Genomic DNA, 13,701 nt, shown 5'->3' on the forward strand with positions numbered 1-13,701 from the left:
ATTACCAATGCTATATTGCAATCCTTGCATAAGTTCACCTCAAGAATCTGCCATGCAAACCCCCCTTGTGAGTGCACAGTTGTTGCAATGTCAACCTTTACCTCTAACACGCATCTGTAACCTTCTTGTCACACTCTCCATGACATTCTGTTAAAAATTCCAAGGTTACATGATCTAACTGACCTGAAGCAATTACGCTCCAAGCCAACATCCTGCACCTTAATGGCATCTCCATTCCTAAATGACAGCATTGATCCGTATTGATTACCTGTCATGTTACACACTAATGGGGGAGGAATGCATAAGTGATGAGTGTGGAAGGGATGAGCGGAGAAAAGTGCTATTCAGAACTTCTGCCCAAAATGTAGGCTGTACCTTTTTGAATATAAAGAAAGAGTGGGAGAGGAAAGAAAGAAGAGAAAACATATTCAGGAGAATAAAGAGAACGAAACAGTCAAAAGTGGAAAGGGAAAGCTGATTTGTTATAACTGCAACACAGTCTCACAGAGAAAGAAGCCCCATACTTTATCTTTTGCAATGTATAGTATAATAGGCTTTTTCATTAAAATTCAGTGCCTGATTAGCAGTATGTCCCACATTTTAATGTGTTTCTGTTAGATACAAGTCAAGAAATTAGTTTCAAAGACAGATCCTTCCTTTCCAGAAGTCTATCTAAAAATCGGTTCCTAGATTAAGATGCAGAAAATGATGTGAATTTTAATGACTCAAATGTTGTGCCATAGTTGTGTAAACAATATAATGATTGACTGTATATTGAAATGGGACCTCAATCAGCTGTCTTTTTTGAAATTGCATCTAAATGTAAAGTTTTGAACATGACAGATTAAAAAAAAACTTTTTGAAGATGATCCTCCTATTGCTTTTAAAAATGTAAATTAACAGAGGGTTCACTATATCATTCGTTCATTGGGAATTATTCCTTTACAGACTGTATGCAATTTATTAGGTACCTCCTATACATAATAAAGTGGCCACTGACTGAATGTTCATGGTATTCTGCTGCTGTAGCCCATCCACCTCAAGGTCCGACGTGTTGTGCATTCAGAGATGTGCTTTGCACACCACTGTTGTTACGCGTGTTTATTTGAATTACTCTCTCCTTCCTGTCAGCTTCAACCAGACCAGTCTAGCCATTCTCCTCTAACCTCTTTCATTAACAAGGTGTTTTTGCACATAGAATCACCACTCACTGGATGTTTTTTCAGTTTTTTTTCTGCAGAATTCTCTGTGAACTCGAGAGACTGTTGTGCCTGAAAATCCCAGGATATCAGTAATTTCTGAGGTACTCAAACCATCCCATTTTGCACCAATGATCATTCCATGCTCAACGTCACTTAGATTGCCTTTCTTCCCCATTCTGATGTTAGGCTTGAACAACAACTGAACCTCTTCACCATGTCTATATGCTTTTATGCATTGAGTTGCTGCCATATGATTGTGCTAAATGAAGTGACCACTGAGTGTATGTGCCTACACACAGCATCTCTTGCCATGTGACCATAATCATTCTTTTTTATGTACCATATCCTACATCTTAGGCTGTATATATTGCCCAAATATAGAATACCACCAATATCAAATCTGTTCGGTACAAGTTTGTGAAAAAAATAATGTCTGGTCAAAGTTGAACACTTTATAAAATCCTTCACATTTAAAAAATATTGTATATAGTATATTCAATACACTAGTAAGAATACTAATGCTTGACTCATGTGTGCTTCAAACATCTTTAATGTTGAATTAATATACGTACATCTAAGCTCTGTGGCCCTATCTTTAATTGCATTCAATCCTGTTAATTCATTATCACTATATTTGTTGTCGTGCATTGATCCTTGATCTATGAAGCTCTCAAAATTTTCAGATTTCTCCAATGCTTTGTCTCTCTCTCTCTCTCTCTCTCTCTCTCTCTCTCTCTCTCTCTCTCTCTCTCGTCTAATAACCTCCCGAGAGATAGTCAAATGGGTCCTTTTTGGATAATTCTGACTTTGTTTCAAAAATAGTTCTATTATTCCCAGAGAATACCACTGGAAAATATGTGTTTCATTTACCTTAGTAACAACAAAAATAAAATATAATCTGGAACAAATAAGAGGTAATTTGTTGTGACAGCGTATCATCGCAAAATGCCATTCTTGGGCCTTTAGAATCTCGGTTCATAGACAAACTCTGCAAATGAGATGAAGATAAGGTTGCTTCAAAATGGAGTAAAAATAAAGCCAAAGGGAAAACTTTGACAGAACAAAGCCCTTCTAGTAATAACTGGAAATAATAAAATTGGAATAGCTCTCCCATCAATTTGTCTAACACCAGCTTGATATGAATTATTGAACAATAGTGTTGTGGGATTGTGTAGGTCAGAAACTGTCCAATTGAACATTTTTTTTCCAAGAGTGCTTTAAACAGTCCTATTTCCTTGCTTTTGCTCTGAAGTTCTCCATTTTTATCCTTCTACAACCTTTACCACTCCTTTTTGAAAGCTATCTCCATTTTTAGCAAATCAGATCTGCACACTTCACGAGAAACATTTTTATCATGTCTCCTTTGCTATTTTTTGTTGATTTCATGACCAGTCAATCAGAAATACTTCATTTTCTGAAAAAGAACAAATCCAACTTCTCTTTAATTTCTGGAAGCATTCCGTTAAATCTTCACAGATTTTTTTCTGTGCTCTCTTTAAGGCCATTTTAAAATGTGGCATCCAGAATCAGACTGAAGATCTTTCTGGACAAATCATGGATTATAGAAGTTCTCTTTAACTCTCTTGTGTGTGTGTGTGTGTTGTTGATCCCCCTTTATAAATCCCAGCATTCAGTATGCTTTGATAATCAGCTTTACAAGAGCTTTGGCATCTTCAAAAGTCTCTGTATGCCTTATTAGCCTTTTGGTAATATTGACAATCCCATTTTTCCAAATAAAATTATTTTGCACTTCACTGTGTTAGATTTAAGTTGCCCATTCCAATAATCCCCTTAAAGTTTAACATTAGTTGTTTTCAGTGGAACAGTTCTTTCAGCTAAAGTCTCAAACTGCATCACAATTTCTGATATGTCTTGCCTGCTGGCATGACTGTGAGGCTAGATATGATGGTATAGTTGGAAAGAAGTAGCACATTAACTCCCAGATCCTGTGAAGTCTGGTGGCATTAGGCAGAACACTAAAGAGGATCTCATGCTACTTATCCCCTGCTACTATCCTTTGAAATGATGACTTGTTGCTAAAATAGCACTTGAAGGAAACGTTCATAGCAGCAAAGCAACTGGAAGAGATACACCTAGCTAATATTCTTATACTCTCATATTCTTATAATATTCTTATATTAATATTCTTATATATAATATTCTTATATTCTCTGCAACTTAGAAAGACATGAGAAGCACGTCCTTAATATTCTCTTCAATATATTTCAAATATGGTTTGATTGTCATAGAGTTGTTCAGCACTGTCTGATTCATCCATGTTTTCTAATGTTTATACTGTTTTGCTATAAGTTGCCATTATTTGTATCTGATGTTTTCCGGGTACCTTTGCTGTGATGAAGTAATTCACACAGATGGTCAGAGGACAGAGATCCCGAACACCCAAAATTAATGCTGTGAAGCCCTACTCACAGAAAATAGATTAGTTATGTCTGTGATCATCACAAACAAGAGAAAATTTTCAGATGCTGGAAATCCAAAGCAACACATTCAAAATTCTGGAGGAACTCAGCAGGCCAGGCAGCATCGATGGAAAAAAGTATGGTTGACTTTTCAGGCTGAGATGTTTGAGCAAGACTAGAGGAGAAAAAGATGAGGAGTCAGAGTTAGGAGGTGGGGTGAGGAGTGAAGAAACAAGGGTGATTGGTGAAATTGGGATGGGCGAGTGGTGAAGTAAAGAGCTGGGAAGTTGGTTGTTGAAAGAAATACAGGGCTGGAGAAGGGGGATTCTAATAGGAGAGGATAGAAGGCCATGTTTGATTTGCTAAGTGCATAACTCCATTGTCTTGCATTTGACCAATGCAAACATGACTCATGATCAATTCACTTTGCAAACCATATCTCTTGAACTGCCAGCCCCTGCTATGGGTCAGGAGCCTGTGCTCCGTGAAAAAAAAAATTCTGTTTGCCAAGCTGCGATTTTAGCTTCAAACTGATTACTGCTTGCAATTTACGTGAAGTACTGACAACTATTTTTTGCTTACAACAAGAAGTCAAGCAAGGAATATTTATTAGAAGTTTAACTTTGCCTCAAGCAACTCTGACCCTTTGGAAAGGTCATGCTTCTGTGCTAGAAAGCTGAGGTTGGCAATAAACTTCTAGGGCCACTGCAAGTGAATATCCATCTCAACCTTACTGTTGTTTAGTACTTTCAACAGATAGGTAGCAATAAGGCAGCTCCATGCTACCTCATGTATGTATATAAGAGCTGGTTTTGCCAGCAACATTTTCATCCTGTGGTTAACAACAAAGTCCTCTTTTTGGCATCTAGTTCAAATGATCGCCCATTCTTCATCTTACATTCAATGGATCTAATTGGATTGCACAAAATTGTGTATTATTCATTTCTGCTGTAAAATAAAGTGATGTTGAAAAAGCCAGAGGATGGGTTTCTCAACACAAACAAGGCAAAATCTGCAGAGCCAAGCACCACATACAAAAGGCTGGAGGAACTCAGCAGGCCAGGCAGCATCTGTGGAAAAGAGTACAGTCTATGTTTTGAGCTGAGACCCTTCAGCAGGACTGGAGAAAAAAAGCTGAGGTGCCAGAGTTAGAAGGTGGGGCGTGGGGAGGAAGAAACACAAAGTGATAGGTGAAACAGGGAGGGGAAGGGGTGAAGTAAAGAGCTGGGAAGTTGATTAATGGAAGAGATACAGGGCTGGAGAAGGGGGAATCTGATTGAAAGAAAGGGGGAATCTGATATGGAAGAAAGAAAAGGGGGAGAAGCATCAGAGAGAGGTAAAGGGCAGGTCAGGAGATAAGATGAGCGAGGAAAATGGGATTGGGGAATAGTGTGTGTGGGGCATTACTAGAAGGTTGAGAAATCGATATATATGCCATCAGGTTGGAGGCTATCCAGATAGAATATAATGTGTTGTTCTTCCAGCCCAAGTGTGGCCTCATCTCAACAGTAGAGGAGGCCATGGATTGATATATTGGAACAGGAATGGGAAGTGGAATTTAAATGGGTGGCCACTGGGCGATCCCGCTTTTACTGACGGATGGAGCGCAGGTACTTGGCGAAGCGGTCTCCCAATCTATGTTGGGTCTCACCGATACACGGGAAGTTACACCAGGAGCACCAGATGCAGTACATGACCCCAGCAGACCCCAGTGTCACTTCATCTGGAAGGCCTGTTTGGGGCCCTGAATGGTAGGGAGGGAGGAGGTGTATGGGCAGGCGTAGTACTTGTTACACTTGCAAGGGTAAGTGCCAGGAGGGAGATCAATGGGGAGGGCCAAATGGACAAGGGAGTTGCATAGGGAGTGTTCATTGAGGAAAGCAGAAAGCACAGGGAAAGGAACTTGTGTTTGGTTTGAAGTTTCTACTGATGAGCTGGAGTACTTGCTAAGAGAGAGCCAGTAGAAACAGCCTTCAGATCTGCCATGTCTGTTCGGTATCTCTTCTTGAATTTTCTTAATGATGTATTTTAAGGGAAGTCAGAAAAGTGCCTATGTGTATCAATAGCTTAATAGAGCACAGTTTATTTACATCCTTGCTCCATCAAATATTCTTCATCTTTTATGACAGTTGCTCAAAGAATACTATATTTTCATCTCTTTTATCTCATTACATCTCATCTCTCTTGCTTCAGTTTGTCAGTTAAATGCACAGATGCTGGAATTTTTATCTAAGAAGAAATTATCTATTCTTAGCTAAAAAAAAATGTAAAGCTACATGTTACAAACATTTTGTAGAACTGTTGGCACAAGTTGGGTGCTTAATTATCATACATAATCATTACCACAGCAAGTAATTCTTGTTCTTCTGCATCAATGGAAATCAAATCACATTAACTGCTGTCTGTTGAACCAATATATCACAAATATCAAGGAGACCAAAACAAAATATTATAATTCTGCATTCTTTTCCAGTATAACTATTGTAATCTCACAGCTGGAATTTAGAATTAGGAAAATTTGACCAGATGATTTGTAAATTCCACAAGTGACTCTAAGTTCCATTCATTCTAAACATATTGTGACAATTACATAAATAGTGCCTTTCCTGATATTTTTTTGAAGTTCCTTTCCTTCGTAGGATTCCACACTGAGGTAGTGTTCCCATATACCCATGCATCAGGGAAAGCTCTGTGATAAAATAGTCTCGCACAGCTAGATTACATTTCAGGATGCAGATTAGGTATGTGTGCAACATTATCAGTTCTAAGGTGAGTGGAAGTTGCAGACCTCGCTTAGTTAAATAAAGCAGGGTAATTGCAAAGCAAGTGATTCAGTACAGGCTTAGTACTCTGTTCAAAAAAATAGTTGTCTTGCAGATGCAATGTTAAATTAAACTCCATCTGTTCCTTTATGTGAATGTCACCAGCTGCAAGTTCTTCCCCAAATCCCCTGCCATCCTGCCTTAGAAATTTATTATTATTTCTTCATCGTTGTTGGAACTAAAGCTTGATTTCAAAAGGTGGTTTATTATCAAAACAGAGAGAGCCTGCCGATGAGTGAAATTCAGAGGGAACCAGGCGTTCTCATACATGAATGACAAAAAGTTTGCAGGCATGTCGAATGAGGAGGTAAGAAGACAATTGGTATGTTGGCCTTTATTGCAAAGGGGTTGGAGTTTAAAAAAAGGGAGTCTGATTACATTTGTATAGGGTGTTAGTGAAATGTCAACTGGAATCATGTGCACAGTTTTGGCCATTTGCCTATGAAAGGATGTGCAATACTGTACATAAGTCTTATATATTATATATTTAGAGCTAGGGCGCCTAAGACTTTAGCACTGTTCTATATTTGTCAACATGGAGCTTGTAAATTTGGCGGGAGCAAAGGATGTTGGGAATGGCGAGGATGGAGCACCGTGGTAAAGGTGTGGGCCATGTGGCAGAAAAGGAGAGCCAGGGCAGGGTGGCATGGTGCAGACTCACCCAGCCCTGAAACACTAGCTAAGGTCATTTGATTCCAAACAATCGGTTTATTGTTCATTACAGACTGTCTCCTTGGTGCTTCCCACTCCTTGTCCTTTTCCAAACCATGATTCCTCTCTTCCCACTCTCATTACATATCTGAATCAGGTTTATCATCACTCACATATATCATGAAATTTGGGCTTTTTTCTTGCAGCTGCAGTACTGTGCAATACGTAAAATTACTACAGTATTGTGCAAAGGTCTTAGGCACCATAGCTATACATATATGCCTAAGACTTTCGCATAGTACTGTAGTCATCTTGGAGGCACTCCAAAGGCAAATTCTCTAGGCTAATTCCTGGGTGGGGGTGGGGGGGGGGGGGTTGTCCTATCAACAGAGTTAGACAGTTGACGTTTGAATTCTTTGGAGTTCAGAAAAATGAAAGGTGACCTTATTCGACTATAAAAATGAATAGGGCTTGACAGAATAGGATTTTGGAGAGACACTAGCAAGGAGATACAGCTGTAAAATAAAGGTCCAGTAAATTAAGTTGAAGTGCACAGAGGGCGAATCTCAAGAGTTCTCTGCCCCCCAGGGGTGATGGAGGCCAGGTGGAGATATTTAAGTAGAAGATAAAGTAATTGAAAAATTGACAAATTGAGTGTTGTGCTGAACTGGCGCAGGATTTGAGTTGAGACCAGCATGGGTCATCCATAATGGTATGGAGTGTGGGCCACTGTGAGGAGATGATTGGCATACTCATGCTGCTTCTTTGTGGAGACCCCTAACTGGCTGCAGAATCTTCACCAGAACAACGTATTGGTTCGAGAAGAAAGCTCACTGCCTGTTGTTGTGACTTTGAAAGAGTCACATGGGATCTGCAACTGTAGATACAAATGCTCCTTATCTAACATAAGCAAACATTCCACAGAACCATAGAACATTACAGCACAGAAACAGGCCTTTTGGCTTCTTGGCTGTGCCAAGCCATTTTTCTGCCTAGTCCCACTGACCTGCACCTGGACCATATCCCTCCAAACCCCTCTCATCCGTGTACCTGTCCAAGTTTTTCTTAAATGTTAAAAGTGAGCCCGCATTCACCACTTCATCTGGCAGCTCATTCCACACTCCCACCACTCTCTGCGTGAAGAAGCCCCCCCAATGTTCCCTTTAAACATTTTCCCCCTTCACCCTTAACCCATGACCTCTGGTTTTTTTCTCCCCTAGCCTCAGTGGAAAAAGCCTGTTTGCATTCACTCTATACCCATCAAATCACCCCTCATTCTCCTACGCTCCAGGGAATAAAGTCCTAACCTATTCAACCTTTCTCTGTAACTTAGTTTCTCAAGTCCCGGCAACATCCTTGTAAACCTTCTCTGCACTCTTTCAACCTTATTAATATCCTTCCGGTGACCAAAACTGCACACAAAACTCCAAATTCGGTCTCACCAATGTCTTATACAGCCTCACCATTACATTCCAACTCTTATACTTAATACTTTGATTTATAAAGACCAATGTACCAAAGGTCTCTTTTCGACCCTATCTACGTTTGTACTTGTGACACCAATTTTAGGGAATTATGTATCTGTACTCCCAGATCCCTCTGTTCTACTGCACTCCTCAGTGTCCTGCCATTTATCTTGTATGTTCTACCTTGGTTTGACCTTCTGAAGTGCAATACCTCACACTTGTCCGCATTAAACTCCATCTGCCATTTTTCCGCCCATTCCTCCAACTGGTTCAAATCCCTCTGCAAGCTTTGAAAACCTTCCTCACTGCCCACTACACCTCCAATCTTTGTATCATCAGCAAATTTGCTGATCCAATTTGCCACATTATCATCCAGATCATTGATATAGATGACAAATAACAATAGACCCAGCACTGATCCCTGTGGCACACCACTAGTCACAGGCCTCCACTCAGAGTAGCAATCCTCCACTACCACTCTCTGGCTTCTTCCATTGAGCCAATGTCTAATTCAATTTACTACCTCACCATGTATACCTAGCGAATGAATCTTCCTAACTAACCTCCCATGCGGGACCTTGTCAAAGGCCTTACTGGAGTCCATGTATACAACATCCACTGCCTTCCCTTCATCCACTTTCCTGGTAACTTCCTCGAAAAACTCTAATAGATTGGTTAAACATTGGTTAAACATTCAGGAGGAGACCTGAGGGAGAATCCCCTGAGAGAATCCCTTGGTGGAATCTTTCTGACCTTAAAGTTCACTGAGGTTTTACATCTTAATGAACAACTATTTTAGCAAGTGATAGCTGGGGGAGGTAGTGAGGATGAGCCACCACCACCTATTAATTGATCCCAATGGTGCGCGTCTCCATTAGTCTCTGACAACCAAGTCCAGCCCCTGGGCTTCATGTGTGGCTTAGCTTCTAAGTCTGGCAGAAGCATTTCTACAGACAGGAGAAGCGGGGAAAGACAGGTCATTAGCCCCATAGAACAGTCACTTTGGGCAGATTAGGCTTATCAGCCATGGTTGGCAGCTCCTTTAGGAGAAGGAAAACTCTGACCTCAAACCTCCACTGCCTTGGAGTAAAACCTGAGGGAAAATCCAGAGCTGGAGCCCCTAAGGCAGTCCTATGTTGAGTTCAACACCGACTGGCCATTCCTGTAATGCTGCTGGTGCCAGAATCTTGCTCTCCATGTTCTACTGCCTTGGCTGTCGTAATGGCTTGCGTATGAAGTAGACAGCAAGGATACAGTATCTATGGTTAACCTCGACCAATGAAGGGTCTTAACATCATTACATTTACATAACTTAGTTCATAGTTTTGGGTTTTGACAAATGGTTCCATTGAATTATGATGGAAACACACTTCAAACGACATGACACTTCTGAATATTCAAGCTCATCTGTTGGGAAAACGTAACTAGCTGATGGTCATAAACTTCTAAGGACAACACTGTGAAAGTTCAGAATTAATGAGTTGACTCTCTTGCTTCCAAAAAGCTCTAATTATTAACTGGGGATGTCCAAAATCTGGTTTATTACAGGTCAATTAACAATGATCCATTTTCTGTATGTTTGGCCACAGTATACAAGATTTCTCAAGGTCATGTAATTGTAACATAATGAGAAACCTTGTATACTGATGAACAGATATTGTAACCATATCTATTAATAGTCCTTGCTGGTGTGAGCCAGTGGTCTGTGCTCTGCTGGCTGTGTTGTTTCATTATGCTGCTTCCGTTTAATTTCAAAACTGATTACTTTTTGTGATTTTAATTTTGAATAGTTCATGAAGACTGGTTCTTGTTTGCATTAATGGTCAATACCTCCATACACCTAAACGATGCCCTTTGCATACCAATCCATTACAGCATCCATTCAGGGGAAATTAGCAATGAGCAAATACTGGCAATGGCAACAACGCCCATGTCCCACAGGTAAACATAATTATTTATGGCAACTCATGAAACATTTACAGAGCATTTTACTGAAAAAAACTAGTTTATATCCATTCAATCAACTTCCCTTGATTGATTATGAAAGTTTGGAACTGCATTTCCTGTAGAGGAGTACTGAGTTACAACAGCTTCAGGATTTCTACACAACATTAGATTGTCGAATATCTATGGCAGTGCTTATAAACATTTGAGTTCTTGTTAACACGAGAGCTGGTTAGTGAAAATAAAATTTAAGCAAAGAAAAATTGATGACAATGCGGAACAAATTGTTTTGTTTTATCTGGTGGATTATGTGGAATTGAATTGGGCTTTGGAGGCTCACTGCACTCTGGCTGGAGGGAGTGTTTGAAAGGAAGGGTTTTGATAAAAAATGGTTCAGGTGGCTATCATTCAAGAAGATACTTTCAGACATGATTATGTGTATGTAATTCTGGGGCATGAATTGTGTTTTCTCCTTTCTTTCTAATATTTTGGATATATTGTACAATTAAAGAGGAGATTGGCTGGGGAATTGTATAGCCATATCTTGTTATTGCCTATGCAATGATTTTGACTGTAGCTGATTATTATTAATATAATGATTGGAAGGATGAAGGGTCCCATCAATACTTTATTGATCTTTCACACTATCACAAAACTTTTTAGTATGCAATCAACATTATATGACTGCCCTCAAAAAGTTTCTTTTAGAGCATTTTTAAAAAAAAACTTCTGTACTTTCCAAAGTTTTTATCTAAAAGGGAAGCATTATCTACCGAAACTTCAGCTAAGTATATGTGGTGTGACCATAGTCTCAATTACAAAGATTATACTGTGATGGATATTCACTTCCTATGGCCCAGGGGGCTTATTGTTAATCTCAGCATTCCATCACACAGCATGACTTTCCCAAAGGGTTAGAGCTGCTTGTGACAAAGTTAAACTTTTAGCCAATTTTCCCTGCTCAGCTTCCTGTTCTAAACAAGTGCACAATGAGGTCTTGTAGGCCCATATTTAATCAACCAAAGACAATAGGATTATGTTAATTGGCCAATATCAAGCTGGGCAACGCTGGCTAATTAGAAACATAGAAACATAGAAAACCTACAGCACAATACAGGCCCTTTGGCCCACAAAGCTGTGCGGAATATGTCCTTACCTTAGAAATTAATTAGGGTTACCCATAGCCCTCTATTTTTCTAAGCACAATGTACCTATCCAGGAGTCTCTTAGAAGACCCTATCGTTTCCGCCTCCACCACCGCCGTTGCCGGCAGCCCATTCCACGCATTCACCACTGTAAAAAACCTACCTCTGTCGTCTCCTCTGTACCTACTTACACCATTGTGACTGAGTTCAAGGAAGCTTGCAGAACAGACTGATTTTGTCACTGAGCACATCAAATCTGGTCAGAGGTATAACTGATCAATTAATAATTGTGATATCTGTGTGCTCACACTCAGCCCTCACAGCATTAATTTTTGGTGCCTGTGATCTCTGTCCCCAGATGCTTCCAGACCATCTGTATGAATTACTTTGTCTCAGCAAAGGTATCTGAAAAACATCACCTGCAGATAACGTCAACTAGTATCAAAACAGTAAATCTATTTGAAAGCTCTGGCAATTGTTAGGAATGATATGGGGAATGGCAGAAAGATGGGTGACAGAAAGAAGAACGAGAATCCATTCCTCAATCTTAGGTTTCTGCAATGGACGACACATTCACCTGCAAATTGTTGGTCTGTTCTTTTAGTTTGTAACAATTGTACCTATGTTTGGAAATCCTTCGTAATTCATAAATCTTTCACAAATCAGAAATTCTTTGTGAGCGTTAAGAACTATTGTCTAAATTGAACTGTATCATTAAAAATAAAATTAACTGTGTTTATACTCTTTGTTAGCTGGATCTACCTTCGCCGTGGTAGGGAGAGGGGCCCAGTTTTGTTAAACTGCGATCAAAGTCATCGGAGAGACACTGAAGCGTGTGATTGATTCGCACAACAAGCAGACATTCTTCTGGAGACAATCTCAGTAGAGACTCACAAACCCAAAGGTACATCACAGTTTTATAAAATCAAAGGTAACTGTAAGTGATTCAATTCAATTTCAATAGTTACAATGACATTGTTTACTTCAATACTCTGGGTGACAAATGCTTCCTTGGAGATACATACTGGAAGCACATTGTAATTGATAAGGCACCTCTGAAGGTCCTAACAATTTTGGGGGAAAACATTATCATAAATATCCCAAAACCTTTGACAACAGACAGCCAGACAAAATTAATGTTGTCAGGCTATCTCTGAGTACACAAAAACCTTTGATTGCCTATACCGTGACCATGTTTGATAAGCTAAGTAACAACGTTTAATGGTCTGCCAGTTTGAACTCAAGTCACAACAGTGCAAATTATGTGACCATGTTGCTTACAAGCCATGTAACACAAACTAGCATTTGGCTCTTGCACGTGCAATCTCTCAGTCTGTGGAGCAGTCTGTGCTTAGAAACATAGAAACATGGAAAACCTACAGCACAATACAGGCCCTTCGGCTCACAGAGTTGTGCCGAACATGTCCCTACCTTAGAAATTACTAGGCTTACCCATAGCCCTCTATTTTTCTAAGCTCCATGTACCCATCCAAAAGTCTCTTAAAAGACCCTATCATATCCGCCTCCACCACCGTTGCCGGCAGCCCACTCCACGTACTCACCGCTCTCTGTGTAAAAAACTTACCCCTGACATCTCCTCTGTACCTTCTCCCCAGCACCTTAAACCTGTGTCCTCTTGTGGCAACCATTTTAGCCCTGGGAAAAAAGCCTCTGACTATCCACATGATCAATACCTCTCATCATCTTATACACCTCTATCAGGTCACCTCTCCTCCTCCATCACTCCAAGGAGACAAGGCTGAGTTCACTCAACCTGCTTTCATAAGGCATGCTCCCCAATCCAGGCAACATCCTTATAAATCTCCTCTGCACCCTTTCTATGGTTTTCATGTCCTTCCTGTAGTGAGGTAACTTTTAACTTCAATTAACTGCTTGCAACTTACAAAAGAAAAACTGAAACCTATTTGCAAGCTTCCTGAACTTATTTCCATTTACAATAAGAATTGAAGCCTGGTTCTTGTTTGAATGAATATTTGCCATATTCATATAACTCCAGAACACTCTCTAACACCCACCACTCAAATACTGGC

At 39.9% G+C, this 13,701-nt stretch overlaps 1 long non-coding RNA gene across 1 annotated transcript in view; it reads left to right on the forward strand.

Annotated features, from left to right (window-relative positions):
- The window catches only part of LOC140717183 (uncharacterized), a 32,468-nt gene extending 19,158 nt beyond the window's left edge, over positions 1-13,310 (forward strand). The window contains exon 3 of the long non-coding RNA XR_012096483.1: positions 12,403-13,310. This is a non-coding gene — a long non-coding RNA (uncharacterized lncRNA). The remainder of the gene's footprint in view (positions 1-12,402) is intronic.
- The last annotated feature ends 391 nt before the right edge of the window (positions 13,311-13,701 follow it).

Source organism: Hemitrygon akajei, chromosome 27 (genome assembly GCF_048418815.1).
Source record: "Hemitrygon akajei chromosome 27, sHemAka1.3, whole genome shotgun sequence".
Lineage (NCBI taxonomy): Eukaryota > Metazoa > Chordata > Chondrichthyes > Myliobatiformes > Dasyatidae > Hemitrygon > Hemitrygon akajei.